The 17,312-nt window shown below is 42.2% G+C and overlaps 1 protein-coding gene and 1 non-coding gene across 2 annotated transcripts in view; one reads left to right on the top strand and one right to left on the bottom strand.

Annotated features, from left to right (window-relative positions):
* The window catches only part of PRDM10 (PR/SET domain 10), a 98,777-nt gene that overhangs the window by 71,220 nt on the left and 10,245 nt on the right, over positions 1-17,312 (bottom strand). The gene's annotated exons all lie outside the window — the stretch shown is intronic.
* On the top strand, positions 13,626-13,727 carry LOC125917497 (U6 spliceosomal RNA). Its single transcript, XR_007456206.1, has one exon. It is a non-coding gene; the product is annotated as a U6 spliceosomal RNA (small nuclear RNA).

Raw genomic sequence — 17,312 nt, 5'->3', positions numbered from 1 at the left:
TTCCAGGAAAATAGGACATGATTGCATCTCTATCCTCTCTCTAAAGACTTTATTCAACAACTATTTATTAAGTACTTAGTATATGCCAGGTACAATTCTGGGTCCTTAAGATCTGGATGGCTCAGTTGTTAGGTGTCCAACTCTTGGTTTCGGCTCAGGTCACAATCTTGTGGTTCATGGGTTCAGCCCCATGTCAGGCTCTGCTCTGATAGCACGGATCTTGCTTGGGATTCTCTGTTTCCCTCTCTGTCTGCCCCTCTCCCACTCATGCATGCTCGCTCTCTCTCTCTCTCTCTCTCTCTCATAAATAAATAAATAATAAACATAGAAAAAAAAGAAACATCAGTGTATCAAAAACAAAAACAAGGACACCTGCGTGGCTCAGTCGGTTAAGCATCAGACTTCAGCTCAGGTCATGTTCTTGTGGTTCGTGAGTTCGAGCCCCACGTCAGGCTGTGTGCTGACAGCTCAGAGCCTGGAGCCTGCTTCGGTTTCTGTGTCTCCCTCTCTCTCTGCCCATCCCCCGTTTGTGCCCTGTCTCTATCTCTCAAAAATAAAAATAAACATTAAAATAAGTAAGTAATCCTTGCCTCCTTGAAGCTTCTAGTCTAGTTATCTTTTCTTGAATAATGTTGTATAGTTGAAAGTATGAACTTTATAATCAGACAAACCTGGGTTCTACTCTCCCAAATCTACCAGGTGCTTAGGAGCTCTGACGTTATAAGCCACACACTGATCCCCAGTTTTCTCATCTGAAAATCCAAATGATCTGCCCAGCATGGTTGTTGTTGGAATTAACAATCTATATTTTGTCAAGCCTATAGTGCATTTTTCCCCACATTTTAACACTTCTGAATCCATTTTACAACTGTTGTGTCCTGTGGTCACTATCTTCCAGGTGGCAGTCAGGATGTGGATGCCACTGCCTGCTTGCGTGTGACCTTGCTCACAGCCATTCATTAGCTCTGTCCTCACTTCACTGAGTCATGATGTTGTCAACACTGGACACCCTGAGTCTAACTGCCATTTTAAATGTCTTCAAAAAGATTACACTATAATTTGGCATTAAAACTGAAAGGCATGGGAACAGCAGCTGAGCATAAATCTGATTAGGGAAGCAAATATTCATCACTGGGAATATAACCTTAACAACCAAGGGCCGATAGGACCTGGGGAAACAGTGATGGCAATGAATATGCACTGTTATTACTGGGATACGGGGAACACTAGCCTGCCACAGATCGAGTGAAAAAACACTGGGATTAAAACTCCCAGAATGGGTACTAGCTGCTTGGAGGGGATTCCTGGAGACAGTATGCCTTCTTTTAAGAAATACTGCATCACCGGGGCGCCTGGGTGGCGCAGTCGGTTAAGCGTCCGACTTCAGCCAGGTCACGATCTCGCGGTCCGTGAGTTCGAGCCCCGCGTCCGGCTCTGGGCTGATGGCTCGGAGCCTGGAGCCTGTTTCCGATTCTGTGTCTCCCTCTCTCTCTGCCCCTCCCCTGTTCATGCTCTGTCTCTCTCTGTCCCAAAAATAAATAAAAAACGTTGAAAAAAAAAATTAAAAAAAAAAAAAAAGAAATACTGCATCACCAACACTCTTGACGACACAGAGATACATCAATGACTCTGAGTCAGAAAAGATTCTGAAGAGTCAGACTCTGGAAGTGATAAAATTGGGGGAATACCTTAATCAATTTATTTCACTTACATTTTCCCTTTTATGTGTGCATAAGAGCAATGTGATAAAAATCCATGTTTAAATAAATCTACAAGAGCTCTTTCAGTAAGTATACAATAAAAATTCTAAGCGGCAAAAGCACTTGTATCAGAGTTTAATTGGCAAGGCCTTTTCTTTTGTAACAATACATAAAGCAATTACATATCTTACCATAGACATCTTAGATTCAATAAAACATGGTAACACTTGGGATAACATAGCATAATGATGAACATTCAAGAAATGGTAGCAATATTTTTTCATGCTTTGTGAACATCAAACACATAAAAAGGTGAGCAAAAACCCTGCTCCTGTAGAATTCACAGTCTGGTGGAGGAGACAGGCGGCCCAATTCCCAGCTCATCCCAGTAATACTTGCATGAAAAGACTGACCACACTGAAGAGTAAGGGGAAGGAAGAAGGAAAGATACATGCCTGCTGTTCCAGCCAGTTCACTAATAAGGTTGGGTCTAAACAGGTCAATGGAGCGTGCTACTGTGCCCAGCCTCCCCAAATGCCTGCCCTCCTCCTACTTCCTAGAGTTCCCATCCTGCCATTCACCCCTGAGCCATACCCCCTCATCATCCACCAGCCTAGTTCCCACCACCACTGGGCCTAGAGCGCTAAATGAAGCCACTACTCCAGAACTGCCCAGGACTTAAAGTTGAGAGACTCTCACTTCATCACCTGAATGTAGAGGTGTTAGACAAGGCACAGGTCTGCCTTCAAAGGTAGATGTGTACCTAAGATAAGGGTTGAACTATAAACACAATTTCACTTTAAAATGTTGTTATACAGTGGCGCCTGGGTGGCTCAGTTGGTTGAGCGTCTAACTCTTAATCTCAGCTCGGGTCACGATCTCAGGGTTCGTGGGGTGGAGCCCCGCATCGGGCTGTGTGCTGATGGCTTGGAGTCTACTTGGCATTCTCTCCCTCTCCCTCATTTTCTGCCCCTCCCCCACTTGCACATACACTTTCTCCCTTTCAAAATAAATAAACAAAGAAATACATTTTAAAAAATTTTAATGTTGTTATACATAGTTATTGGGGCACCTGGGTGGTTCAGTAGGTTGAGTGTCCCACTCTTCATTTTGGCTCAGGTCACTATCTCATGGTTCACAGGATCAAGCCCTGCATCAGGCTCTGTGCTGACAGCTCGGATCCTGCTTGGGATTCTTTCTCTCTCTCTGCCCTTCCCCCCACCTCCACCACACATGTGCTCTCTCTTTCTCTCTCTGTCTCTCCCTCTCTCTCTCTCTCTCTCAAAAATAAACATTTTTTAAACTAGAAAAAAATTAAAAATAAAAAGAAAATGCTGTTACACAGAGAAATTAAATTCCATAGGATTATTGGTACATTATTAAAACTCAGAAACATTAAGAATTCAACAGCGGTTTCTGTATTGGCCTGGCACCTTATATGCCATCATTATTCATACGGAAAGAACTGTCCCACATTGCAGACAGTGCGCTTACAAATTAACTTTCCTGGCTCATTACAAACTGACTAATTATCATAAACTGCTGGCTCCTTCCCTGAAATCCAACACTAGACACACCATAGAAAGAAGCTAGAGGGAGACTGACAGATTTGCAAAATGCACATAAAAAGTGTGAGGAATAAAATGGAGGAAGCGGGGTCTCAATCCGGAGAAGGAGCTGTGGATGGGCTCATGAGGGGAACAGAAGGGGACCAGTCACCACAGAAGGGGAGGAGGAGGCAGAGTGTTTGTGTAGATCTCGCCCTAATATTTCCCTGAGCTCCCACTGCCCACGTTGTACCTATATTATCACTGCCACACAGGAACACAGGAGCCAGCCCGGTGCTGCCAGAGGTGAGGAATCCTCAAGGTAACGCAAGAAGGCTGGGTGGCAGAGAGACCACAGGCCAGGCAGGAGACTGGCTAGCTGCCTCCCCTCGGGGTGAGGACAGAAGTGTGCACAGACAAGAGGTTCTTCTGGGGCAAGCAGAATGTGGCTGGGCCCAGAGGCTCGCTGACCTGATACACAAACAACTGCTTATGGTCATTGTTTGATCTTTCACCTTTCTTTGAACGAATATGAACAGCTACATGGTAACTTCAGCTGACCCTTGTATAAAAAGATCATTCCTCAAGAATGTTCACATAGAGGGGCGCCTGGGTGGCTCAATCAGCTGAGCATCCAACTTTGGCTCAGGTCATGATCCCCAGTTAGTGAGTTCGAGCCCCACACTGGGCTCGCTGCTGTCAGTGTAGATCCTGCTTTGGATCCTCTGTCCCCCTCCATCTCTGCCCTTTCCACACTCCCTCTCTCTCAAAAATTAACATTAAAAAAAAAAATAGAATACTCACATAGAAATTAGTCTCCACTTAAAGGAGAGCTGCTTGAGCTTGCTTTAAATTAGTTTCCATAAACACTACAGCAACTGGAATAGGAACTCAGATTTGCTGTATTTCTAGCAGGGCAAGCTTTGGAGTCAGATAGCCTGGCTTAGAATCTTGGATCTGCCACTTAGAGCTTTTGACAATTTGTTTACTCTCTCTGAGCTTCAGATTCTTCAGCCTTAAGGACAAAGAATAAAGTATATTAGGTATTTAATGATAGATAACAATTATAACTAATGTATGTAATATAAAAACACCTTTACGTCAAGAAACAGAAAGGAAACCCTTCTAAAGCCCTATTTAAGATTAGATTCTACTTGATAAATGAAAAAAGTGAGTTCACTCTATGTATAGAGAAAAAACATGTTCAGTAAGGCACTAAGTTATAAAAAGGGAGCAAGAAGATTATAGGAATCCAATTCTATGACATAGAATAACAGAATTTCAGAACAAGAAGAGAAATTCCAGGCCCTTGGCTCTCAAATACGTTTAAAAGACAGAGCTCGGGAAATCAATGTTCTTGGCTGAGTACCATTAGATATTAATACATTTGTTACAGAATAACAATAGCTAACATTTGTAACATACTTACTATGTGCTAGGCATGTTCTAAGCACCTTAATATGCATTGATTCATTTAATCCTCACAATAATCATGAAGTAGGTATATTATTATCTCCACCTTATGGGTGAAGGACTGAGAAAGAGGTAAAATGCTTTGTCCAGGCAACTGAGCTAGTAAGAGCTAGTGAGAGTAAGTAGGAGAGCTCAATATGAGCTTGAGCGATCCTGCTGCCGAGCTTGTGTGTTTGGCCACTATTCTACACTGTTTCTCATCCTATAAACTAAGAACACTTCACCTGTGTTATGATTCCAGCACAAATAACTCCATTACATAAACTACATAAAAATCACATCTGACCTCACTTTATAATTTCTTCAAAAATGATCAAATAGGAGCATCTAGGAGGCTCACTCAGTTGAGTGTCCAACTCTTGATTTTGGTTCAGGTCATAATCCCAGGGTCATGGGATGGAGCCCCATGTCGGGCTCTGCACTGGGCATGGAGCCTGCTTAAGATGCTCCCTCTCCCCCTCCCTCTCCCCCTCCCCCTCCTCAAAGAAAGAAAGAAAGACCTATCAATTAAGCAGGACTAGGGTTCCAAGTTTTCCCCGATTTTTTTTTCTTTTTGCCACTTTTTTGTGGCCTCCTAGTGCTGGCTAAGACAACTGACAGAAACAGCAACAAAAGGTTAATGAGATTTCATGTGGTAAAAACTCAAAACTAAGAAAATTGTACCCTTTATTTTTATTTAAAAGAAAGAACACCTTGGTACAGCTGTAGAGCACTAGTGTTGGGCCAGAAGGGGCGGGGTGGCGGGGAGTAGTTTGAGAACCACCCATCTGGAGCAACTTCTATTTTGTAGATGACAAACTGAAAAACCAGAGATTAGGTGCATCACTTCAAGTCACACAGCAAATAAAGAGCGCAAAAAGCAGAGCCGGTGACTTGTAGGGCTCTCACCCCTCCACCCCTCCACCCCACTGCCCCCACTGGACTGAATGTGGAAAAGATTTAGAAGATGCTTTAGGCAGAGATTTCTTACACTGCCTAAAACTGTTTATCTTAGCTTTCCTTTTTTTTTTTTTTTTAAGCTTATTGTCCTTGACTCCCCAGTTAGAGAAACCTTCCCAGTAAAGATGAGTAGAAGACAAAAAGCAACTTAGACATGGATTACACTCCAAACGGTGATAATTTAAATTGATGGACAATGCTTTGTATATTTCCTTTAAAGTTATGTTACGTACTATATTTTGATTCCCTGGATAATAAAAAAGTTCACTTACTAATAATTTAATTGAAATAACATAAATTTAGCTGAAATAAAAATTTAAGGAACCATCTGTTATGTTATGATGTCAGATATCAGTGATTAAACAAAGCTAGAAAACAAAACTAAATGTATTAAGGAAAATCAGTTACCTCTTTAGAAAATAAGTTTGTCAAAATACTTTTCACCTTTATAATTAAGATTAAATGATTTTTTAAAATCATGGTACTTGAAAAAAATACAGGTTCAAATAGTGTAAGATAAAAGTTGTAAAGACTCCTGTAAAGATACAAGATGATGAAAACAGACTCTGACTGCCTCTGTTCTGACCTTAAACTTTCCAGTTGGGTTCTTTTTTGTAGAGGATGGAAGGCTCTGAGAGCATAACCTTCCCTGATGGGAACCGAACCTGCCCCCTCGAGAAGTAAGGACTGCCCTGGGCCAGCAAGACACAAGACTCAGTGTGACTGACCCCAAGACAATGATTGACCTGACCTTTCCTGCCCACCTGCACGTGCCCACCCAGCTTTGCCCCACATTTTCCTTATATAAACCTGCAACTATTTTTGGCACTTTGGAGACAGTCTTTGAGACACTGGACTATCTTCCCAGTGTTGGCCTCACTGAAATAAATTCCTTTCTTGTTTCCCCACCACTGCTCTCTCTGCCTTTGGATTCTGACAGCTGTGAGCAGCGTGCCCTGTTTGGGACCCCCGGCCAGGTGCTCTTGTGCCCCTGCGCCCTTGCTACAATGAGACTTCTGGATATGGCACCCGTAAACATTTAGAGCTTGGTGGGACAAGCATTGTTTACGTTTAACTTGACCATGAACTACAAAACCCCTCTGCCCGTGAGCTAGGGAACGCCATTCAGTGTGGCAAAGTGGGTCAGGCCCATAAGCTGGAGCCACACTCCTGGGTTCGAATCCTGGCTCCACCCCTCACCAATGGTTGGCCTTGCACAAATTACCTAACCTCTCTGTGGCTCAATGTCATCGTATATAACACAGAAACAAGAACAGGATCTACTTCGTAGAGGTGTAAAGAGGATTAAGGGCACTAATATCTGCAAAGTGCGTAGAACACTAGAATATAGTCAGCACTTTAGGTGTTAAATGAAAGAGGTAATAATTAGGGTCAATTCTGAGCCATAAATTAAAATTGGTAGAGCAAGAAGAAATTAATTGGGAGAAAGAGAGAAGGGAGTAAGGCAAGAAAAGAAGAAAAGAGAGGCAAGCAACAAGGAAACAGAAGGAGATACGAGTATTCCAGAAGACAGCGATAAGACTGGGAGGAAAGGAGGCAGGAAAACACAGGAATAAACAGAGTCAGGGTGGAGAGAAATCTAAGAAAGGAATAACTAACAAGCAAAATAGGCAGGGGGGAGGGAGGATGGGCAGGAGAAGGGAAAGAAAAGCCAAAGACAAAAAGTGAATCTGATTGTTCTGAGCTAACTGGGTAAGAATTAGAAGGGAAAGCCGAACATGAGATTATTCCCATGCTAGAGATTTCCTGAGGTAAAAGATGCCCAACAGTTACAGTCAGGTTTGGGGGAGGAGACACCTGTTAGGCTCCCACCATTCTCAGACTACTAAGTACAGTGACCTTTTGGGAACAAATGGGACCCTGGTAAAGTGCCGAGAACACTGCTGTTAAAAACGTCCTAGGTGCCATCAACAAATGAAAAGAGAAACACAACGTGGTTTATACGTATAATGAAATATTACTCAGCTTTAAAAAGGAAGGAAATTCTGACAGATGCTACAAGGCGGATGAACCTTAAAAACATTATGCCAAGGGGTCACCTGGCTGGCACAGTAGGAGGAGCATGTGACTCTTGATCTAGGTTTGTTCAGGGTCATGAGTTCAAGCCCCATGTTGGGTGTAGAGATGACTTAAATAAAAACTTTAAAAAAAATTTTTTTTTTCTAAGCCATTATGCTAAGTGAAATAAGCCAGGCACAAAAGGACACATATGGTAGGACGCCACTTAGGCAAGGTACCTGGAATAGTCAAATGCATCAGGACAGAAAGTAGAAGAGAGGTTACCAGGTCCTGGGCAGGTTACTGTTTAATGGGTAAAGTATCTGTGTGGGGTGATGAAAAAGTTCTGAAAATGAGTAACGATGATGGTTGTTCAACACCGTGAATGTACTTAACCTCCACTGAATTGTACGCTGAAAAATGGTTAAACGGCAGATTTTATTTTATGTATACTTTACCACAAAAACAAATTAAGATAAAAATACACCATATGGCTGCAGTAGTAACGGTCAACCATCTCCACCATGCTGGACATGGGATTCTACTGGTCCCTTTTACATCAGGACCATGAAGTGACCCATGGTCACTCGGGGCCCCTAATTGATTCTCCCATCCAAGATGAACCCTGCCCTCCAATGGCCTCCGTCCAGCCAGATTGAACCTGCACTCCTGAGGTCACCACTGCAATCACTCCCAGCTCAGGTCAAAGGGGCTGACTTCCAATACACCTGTCTCTGGAATTCCTGACAGCCTATTAGCTGTTCTTTTCTTCTAGCAGGATAGTTGCCATTATATAAAGCACCCCCTAAGTGTCTGGCACACAGTAGGTGAACAATAAATAGAAGTGACTGCTCTTATTGCCAACGTCCTGTCCAACCTTAGTCTCATTCTTCCCACTTCTTTGGTACAAATACCTCCCTGACAAGAGAGACCTCTGAGACTTTCATTTTAGGGGGAGCAGGGTGGGTGGGTGAGAGGGTACAAAGGAAGCCAAGTTCAGTTCACTTTCTTATTAAAGGCCCAGTCAGTACAGGCCGCCCTGTGGACCTATTTCAACTGCTCCTTTTTTCCCTCACATCCTGGTTTCCTACCCCACAAACTCCCTGACTCTGGTTCTAGATTTATTTCTTGGATCTCAGCCCCCTGTCCTGATTCATCTTGGGTTTTACACCATGTTTTTTAATGCAAAGTTTGGGAAACTCCCTATCCCACCAGCCACGGGAGCATCTACTGTTAACCATAGCCCTCTGGTTCTGGCACTGTGCCCGGGGCATGGCCCGGGGGCGCAGTGTGCACAGGGCCAACCCTGGGGACAGGATATGTGGATAGCTAACGTGTATTGAGTGCCTTCCGTGCCATAGTCACTAGTGTAAGCAATGACCACTTATCAATTTGTGAATCAATTTTATAGCACAACAACCCAATGAAGTTGTTTAAAACCCATACCTTCATCACTCAGAAAACAACAGTACAGAGTCATAAACGAGCGCTCTGAACAGCTGCTAACCACTCCATGACTGAGGTGTAGTATGAAATTCGAAAGCTATAAAATTAGGCCAAGTGAAGTGAAAATAAATTCTGTTATGTTCACTCACTTAGAATGGCAAGTAGAGGTTTTACATTTAACTGATTTCTGGGAGAGATCATTTCGGAACTCGGAAGAAAAGAAAAAAGTACTGGACTCCATTCTAAAGGAGGAACAGGAACTGGTAGCGCAAGTAGCGATGGGCAAATCCCAAAATTATACAAATTTCAGCACAAATTCTCCAATCTTGCTGGGAAGAGGAAGTCTAATAAACAAGCTGTCACGTAAGTGTCGCAATTTTAAAAATTCACAACAAATTGGGAACATTGAGAAAAACTAGAAATGAGACATTTAAAAGAACAATACTAGAACCTCGTCCAGCGAGGTTCCAAGCACCCCGACAGATGCTGTTGATTTGCTCTTGACCTCAACCCTGGGAAGAGACTAAGGCCACACTGTGTGCCATTTCACAGAGCGAGAAATGACTGCAGGGAGAGGTGGCATAATTTGCCCAGCCGTGGGTCTGGTCAGCCTGAGCCCCCTCTGTTTGCCAGGGCTCAGCCCCACCCTACTGTGCCCCCCTGCCCCAGCTAAAGGGCTACTGCAAACCCATGCTTGAGGGCAGAGTCACAGGACTACAATATTATTTTTAATTCCACAGTGAAGTAAAATAAACACAATGTTAATTAGGGAAAATATGCCTACGGAACTAAGGGTTTCTGAGAAAGTAAATAATCAGGGAAGCCAGTTAGGTGCGAGCAGGGGGAAAAATAATGAGGGAAACTCGGCTTTCATAAAAGCTTTCAACAAACTTAAAATGTAATAACAACAAGCCTCTGACTAGGTTCCAAAGGTAAAAAGTGTTTCTAAGTAAGCTGTTATGGATTTGGAATATTTCCGTATCACCAGAGAGGTCTGAGGGTAAAGATAAAAAATTGACAAGTGATAACAGTGGGGTCCTCCAGGTATTTTTACTGACACCATTCACATTTAACATTTGTTATAAGTGTTAACAGTGAAGCAAATAATGAAAAGTTCAAGACTGCAGAAAAACTCCGCCAGATAAAATTGTATTTTATTCATTTATCTTTTTTTCAAGTTGGCTCCAGATCCAATATGGGGCTTGAACTCACCGCCCTGAGATCAAGAGTCACAGGTTCTACCAACTGAGCCAGCCAGGTGCCCCTCCAGGTAAAATTTTATGCCATTGGAAAAAAAAACTCCAGAAAAAACTTCCGAAATGGGGTAAATGAGCAATGATGGCAGGCAAATTTCAGAATAAGCTGCACTTTTAATATTACAAGGCTGATGTGTTACAGTCTAAAAACCATGGCAGAATATATCCTAAAGAAACTTTCCTAATTCGTTTCTGGCCGTCATCAAGAACAACACTGTGTAACCAGAAGAGAACTGAACTAAGGTTTAAAAGTAATAATAACAATAAAGATTAAAAACACAGGATGACAAAAACAAGCAAGGAATGAAGTGTATCAAGCAGTATGAAGCAGAACTGAAATGGTAACCTTGGCCTTCTTTTCCCCCTCCATTTATCTGTCCCTTTGCCCTTCTACTTCCCATGCAGAAATCTTCCCACCAGGCAATGAGTCCTCCTCCTTCCTCAAAGAAAAGAAAAACCTTGGCTAAGAGTCTTATTGGGGGTCTGAGCCCACAATTCTACATTAAAATCCTTGAGGGTTCAAAAGGAACCACCACTCAGTGTGAGTTCTAAAGAATGCTAAACCTTGATGTTTGCCTTTTCCTTTTTACAAAGAATAGCTAGTTGGCTGGTAAAACCTGAAAGCAATTTCAAAGAGAGTCTGTCAGGAGTCCTCTATTCTCCTCTCACAAGATTTTAGGAGGGAACCTCAAAGCAGCAGAGTGTATCACAGGCCTACAGAAAAGAGCACAAATCATTAGCATCCGACTTGAGGGATGTTCACACAGTAAAGGCGGTGGAGCAAGGAACAGGACACCACCACCGCCTGAAAGCCTCATGGTGCCCTCTCCCACAGGCAGCTACCATCTTCCTCCACGATCCACCCATCCCGTGGCAGGCTGCGGGAGGACAGGGCACTGAGTCCCAGGGAGCTGACCCCTGGCTGTTCTGCAGTCTATGAAACTAGAAGATTGGGTCTGCTCCTAGCTTTGACCTTCTGGGAGTTGTAGCAGAGACTCTGAGGTGTCACCTAGGGAGGTTTGTCCTTGCTGGGCCCTGAGTTCCAGTTTCTATCACCCCAGCAATGTGAGACTACCAAAATCCATGCTCTTCTGTTCTGTTGCTTTTGTGCTTGTTAGCCCCTTGAGCAGCACAGCTTAGCAGTGAATACCTTCAGAGGAAAACCAGTGCTAGTCTCAGGCTCACCTCTCTGTGTGTTCCTTGCCTCTGAAATGTTGGCCCTCCTGTTATGACTGCCTTCAACTCGATCTTTATCTCTCCAGTCCCAAGAGACTACCTAAAGCTCTTTGGATTCTCTGCCTCTCAGACTTCTCAGCAAGCCCCTTCCAACCAGCTTCTGAGACTCCTGATACATCCCAAGAACTGAAAAATGGTCCAAGAGGAAAAGCAGGTGCAGAAAGCCTGGGCTCATTTTCATAAACATCCCCTCTGCCCAGGATCTGATCCTTCAAGGCCTGGCTGGCTGCCTCCCTCAGTAGGAAAGTGAGGGCAATCCCAAAGATATGAGACTGTGGAAAACATTTCCTCTTCTATCTGATGACTGTGTTTATCAAAAATGGAAGAACTGGGGTGTCTGGATGGCTCAGTTGGTTAACTGTCTGACTCTTGATTTCAGCTCAGGTCATGATCTCATGGTACATGAGATCAAGCCCCATTCATGGGAGCTGCACTGTCAGCTCTCAGTCTGTTTGGGATTCTCTTTCTCTCCCCCTCTCTCTGCCCCTCCTGCACTTGCACTGGTGCGCGGGTGCACACAGGCGCTAAATAAACAAACAAACAAACAAACAAACATTGAAAATAAATAAGGGGTGCCTGAGTGGCTCAGTCCATTGAGCATCTGTCCCCAGCTCAGGTCATGATCTCACAGTTCGTGGGTTTGAGCCCCACATTGGACTCTGTGTTGACAGCTCAGAGCCTGAAGTCTGCTTCAGATTCTGTGTCTCCTTCTGCGTCTCTCTGCCCTTTCCCTGTTCATGCTCTCTCTCTCTCTCTCTCTCTCTCTCTCTCTCTCTCTCTCACACACACACACACACACACACACAAATAAACATTAAAAAAAATTTTTTAATAAAATAAAATCTTAAAAAAAAAACCTGAAACGGGGTGCCTAGGTGGCTCAGTTGGTTAAGCATCCGACTCTTGGTTTCGACTCAGGTCATGATCTCACAGTTCATGGGTTTGAGCCCCATGTCAGGCTCTGCACTGACAGCACAGAGCCTGCTTGGGATTCTCTGTCTCTGTCTGTCTGTCTCTCTCTCTCTCTGCCCTTCCCCTGCTTGCACTCTCTCTCTCTTTCAAAATAAATAAATAAACTTAGGAAAAAAAAAACTGGAATTATTTGTGGCCACCAGTAAGGAAAGTACTGTAGTATGGCATGTCTGATAGGACCAGGTACAAAGTGCTCTGCTAAGTCAAAGAAACTAGTCACAAAGGACCAAATACTGAATGATTTCACTTGTAGGAAATATGCAGCATGGGCAAATGAATAGAGGTAGGCAGCAGAATGAAGATGGGGAATTAGGACAACATGGATGAGAGCTATGGAATTTCTTTTGGAGGTAATGAAAATATTCCAAAACTGACTGTGGTGACACTTGCAAACCTCTATGAATATACTAAAGCCTCTGAACTGTATGCTTTAAATGAGTGAATTGTATAGTATATGAATGATACCTCAATAAACTCATTTTTTAAAAAGAAAAAGAAAGATGAGCATTTAAATCAGTGAAGACCTTCTAGGAAGCAATTTGGCAATAAACATCAAGAACTTTGACATATGTGTACATACATAATATTTATGTTATTATGTAATTGTTATATATTATATATTACTGTGTGTGTGTGTGTGTGTGTGTATATATATATATATATATATATATATATTAAAACAGGTTAAGAAAGTTCCAGACTTGAGAGGAATTGAGGGCATGCTCAGGGCGTACTAACTGAGAGAGAAAAGTCTGGAACAGGATGAGCCTGTAAAAGAGTTACAATTCCCAAAGTTCACGAACTGGTTTTATCAGAATCACCTAGGGAGCTAGGCAAAGAAACAAATTCCAGAGCCTTACTCCTGAGAACTTTTTTAAAGTAAGTTCTAAACCCCACATGGGGCTTGAACTCATGACCTTGAGATCAAGGGTCACATACTCTACCAACTGAGCCAGCCCTGCACTCACTTCCCTGAGAATTCAGTGCAGACATAGGCGGGAACCACAGGAATTTTAGTTTTTCAACATCCCCAGGAGGTGTTCCCTTCGGCAGCACACATACGAAAGTTGGAACGACGTTCAGATTAGCAGGGCCCCTACACCAGGATAGCACACAGACTCGTGGTGTTCCATATTTTTAAAAACTAAATAGGGGCACCTGGGTGGCTCAGTCGGTTAAGCATCCGACTTTGGATCTGGTCATGATCTCACGGCTCATGGGTTTGAGCCCCTCGTGGGCTCTGTGCTGATGCCCAGAGCCTGGAGCCTGCTTCGGGTTGTCTGTCTCCCTCTCTTCTCTGCCCCTCCCCTGCTCCTGCACTGTCTCTCTCTCAAAAATAAATCAACATTAAAAAAAAAAAAAAAAAAACTAAATAAGTAAATGTCCCCAAGTGATTCTGATGTCAGCCAAATCTGGCCAACCCTTGGACAAATGAGGAAAGAAAAATCTTTTATCACAGCAGAAAATCATTCTAGAAGTAATATGAGAGACTGATTATAATTAGGCCAAGACCTGCCTTTAATATGCAAGGAAGGATCAGAGCTCTGAATTCTTACTGGGGCTTAGTGACATTAATAGACATTCATACACAAACTTTCAGTGCTATAAGTCATCACCTAAAAAAAAACAAAACAAAGTAAAACGCTTTATTACTAAACAAAAACTTAGCAAGAATCCCGACACCTTTCAAAATACATAACTTACCAGCCTCTCTAAAATGTTTGTGGAATTTATGTCAGAATTCTGAAATGGCTGAGGCAATTGTTAATTTAGGTGGTCTTCCTTGCCAACCACCTTGCTCTGATGGGTATTTGATTTTCCAGCTTCCCTTCGCCATTTGCTAACAAGCAAATCTGTTCTGTCTACTTAATGAGTAACATTTGAAAAGAGCTTCCAAAGTAAATATGGATGTATGAGGAACATTTGAAGACTCAACGATGGATACGAATGGCTACAAATGACTCATCAAGTAATATTGAGCACCCATGTTTTTTCAACTTCAGATAATAGATTTACATAGCTGCAAGCATTTAACCCCAGCTCCCTTTTCAAACAGTAGCATTGCTTCACCAGACAACTGGCAGGGGTACAAATACCTGCTGTGGCCTTGGCACACCTAGACACAGAAAGCTATCTGGCCCAAATATCTCAAGCTCTTCTGTTGAATTAGCAATTGCAGTAACTAAGTAGGAGACTGCAGATGGGTGTTCTGAAGCTCTAAAAGCCTTTCTTACAGATGGTTCTCCATCGTCACGATGACTCAACCATCACAATCCCAAATTGTTAGGATAAATTACTGGATAATGTAAAGAAGCATAATCTTAAGTACTAAGCTGTTTCTCTCTCTCTTTTTTTTTTAATGTTTACTTATTTCAGAGAGAGCAAAAGCGAGCAGGGCAGGGGCAGAGCTAAGCTGTCTCTTTAAATTCAAGTGGTTTAAGTTGTTTTAACTTAAAAAAAAGAATTTCCTATTAAAATTGGTTGCAGGAAATTATTCTGGAACACAATTTTCCTTAATTAACATTATGTGTTTAATACAAGAGAAAACAGCGTGACTACCTGTTCAGGCTACTTCAACTCCTAAAATATACACAGCACCATGGCGGGACCATGGCGCTGACCCAGGACAAAAAGCAAATTGATACTAGTTTGAAGTAATTCCCTTTATATCCAATTCACTCCCCCACAACAGGTTAATGTGGGTCTCACCTGCTGTTCCTTTTCAAATTTTCATTCCTCAACCTCAGTCCCTTGTTTGCAAATTTAAAAATAAAACACAGAATGGTCAAAAACAAGCATTTGATTAACAAGACGGATGACAAGGGGAAGCAGTTATTGTCTCCATAAAAACTCTATCTTACTGGCATATGAGTAAGACTTGTAATCAAAATTCAATCTTCTTCAAATTTCAACTTCCTCCATCTTAAACTAACTATAGGAGGCCAGCATGGTCTAGTATTCACAATTGTCTTCTATAAGCCAGGATCTATCTATCTTCCTCCCTCCCTCCCTTCCTTCATGTCTTTCTCTCTTTCTCTTTCTTTCTTTCTTTCTTTCTTTCTTACTTTCTTTCCTCCCTCCCTTCTTTCTTTCTCTCTCTGTCTACCTCTCTCTCTCTTTCTCTCTATCCCTCCCTTCCATCCTTCCTTCCTTCTTCAAGCCAGGACATTTCTTAAAGTACAGAGCAAGGTGAAAATATTGAATGTGAAGACAAGTAAAAAGTTACAATATAGTACAATAGTATTGAGCATATTATAAATGTTAATAACTATTAAAGTTATGATCACCCCAGGTTAAGTATTAGATCATAAAGGTATATCCAGGAAAGTTTTACTTCCAATTAAAAGACATTTTAATATGTTTTCATTATTAAACAATTGATTTGGGAATAAATATCTCTTAACTATAAGCAAGGGTTCTCAGCTGATATGTTTCACAAGAAAATATGTATATTTCAAAAAAAAAAAGAAAATGTGTATATTTCAAATTAAAACTGATAGAATTTTAAAACTACATGATTAGCATTTTCTTCCATAAAGAGAAACAAAATAGTGGCATTGCATTCCTGTTTAGAAAGCTCAGCCATATCTACTCTACAAACACTTTCATTCTACAAACCATTTCATTCAGATGTAGACTAAAACATGTTGGATTCATTTGCAAATTCAGTGAAGTAGTTAACGGAAACCACAAAATTAGAATCCCCTAATGGATGCAGTTTTTTATTTTAAAATTCAGCATAATCATAGTCCATCTTAATGAAAATGTATACTGTGGAAATCCAATGTTAGTAAGTAAACACCAAGGGAATAGTAATAATTATAGCTATTACCATTTACTGAGCATCTATCACATGCCAGGCATTGTGAGATGGCCTTTTTAAAAAAAATACTCAAGGGGCACCTGGGTGGCTCAGTCGGTTGAGCGTCCAACTTCAGCTCAGGTCATGATCTCACAGTTCGTGGATTGAGCCCCGCGTCAGGCTCTGTGCTGATAGGTCAAAGCCTGGAGCCTGTTTCAGATTCTGTGTCTCCCTCTCTCTCTGCCCCTCCCCCACTTGCACTCTGTCTCCCTTTGTCTCAAAAATAAATAAACATTAAAAAAAAATAATTAAAAAAAAATAAAAAATATTCAATTGGGGCTCCTGGGTGGCTCAATCTGTTAAGCTTCTGACTTTGGCTCAGGTCATGATCTCACTGCTCACAAGTTTAAGCCCTGCATCAGGCTCTCTGCTGTCAGCACAGACCTTGCTTCAGATCCCCTGTTCTCCTCTCTCTCTGCCCTCCCACCCCCCGCCATGCTCAGGCTCTCTCTCTCTCTCAAAAATAAATAATAAACATTTTAAATAAAATTAAAAATTAAAAAATACTCAATTTCAGGGCACCTGGGTGGCTCTGTCGGTTGGACGACCAACTTGGCTCAGTTCATGATCTCACGGCTCATGAGTTCGAGCCCTGAATCAGGCTCTGTGTTGACAGCTCGGATCCTGGAGCCTGTTTCAGATTCTGTGTCTCCCTCTCTCTCTGCCCCTTCCCCACTCATGCTGTCTCTCTCTCAAAAATAAATAAACATTTTAAAAAATTTAAAAATACTCAATTTCAATCTTCACAACAACCAAAAATTTGTACTTGTCCAAGGTCATAACGCTGGTAAGTGGGATTTGAACCCAGATCCCTTTGACTCCAGAGCTTGATCATTTCCTTCTCTGCTGCACAGCGTCCTCC

This window comes from Panthera uncia, chromosome D1 (genome assembly GCF_023721935.1).
Source record: "Panthera uncia isolate 11264 chromosome D1, Puncia_PCG_1.0, whole genome shotgun sequence".
Classification (NCBI taxonomy): Eukaryota; Metazoa; Chordata; class Mammalia; order Carnivora; family Felidae; genus Panthera; species Panthera uncia.
Note: the sequence above shows the minus strand (reverse complement) of the source record. Positions and strands in the feature narration are given on the sequence as shown.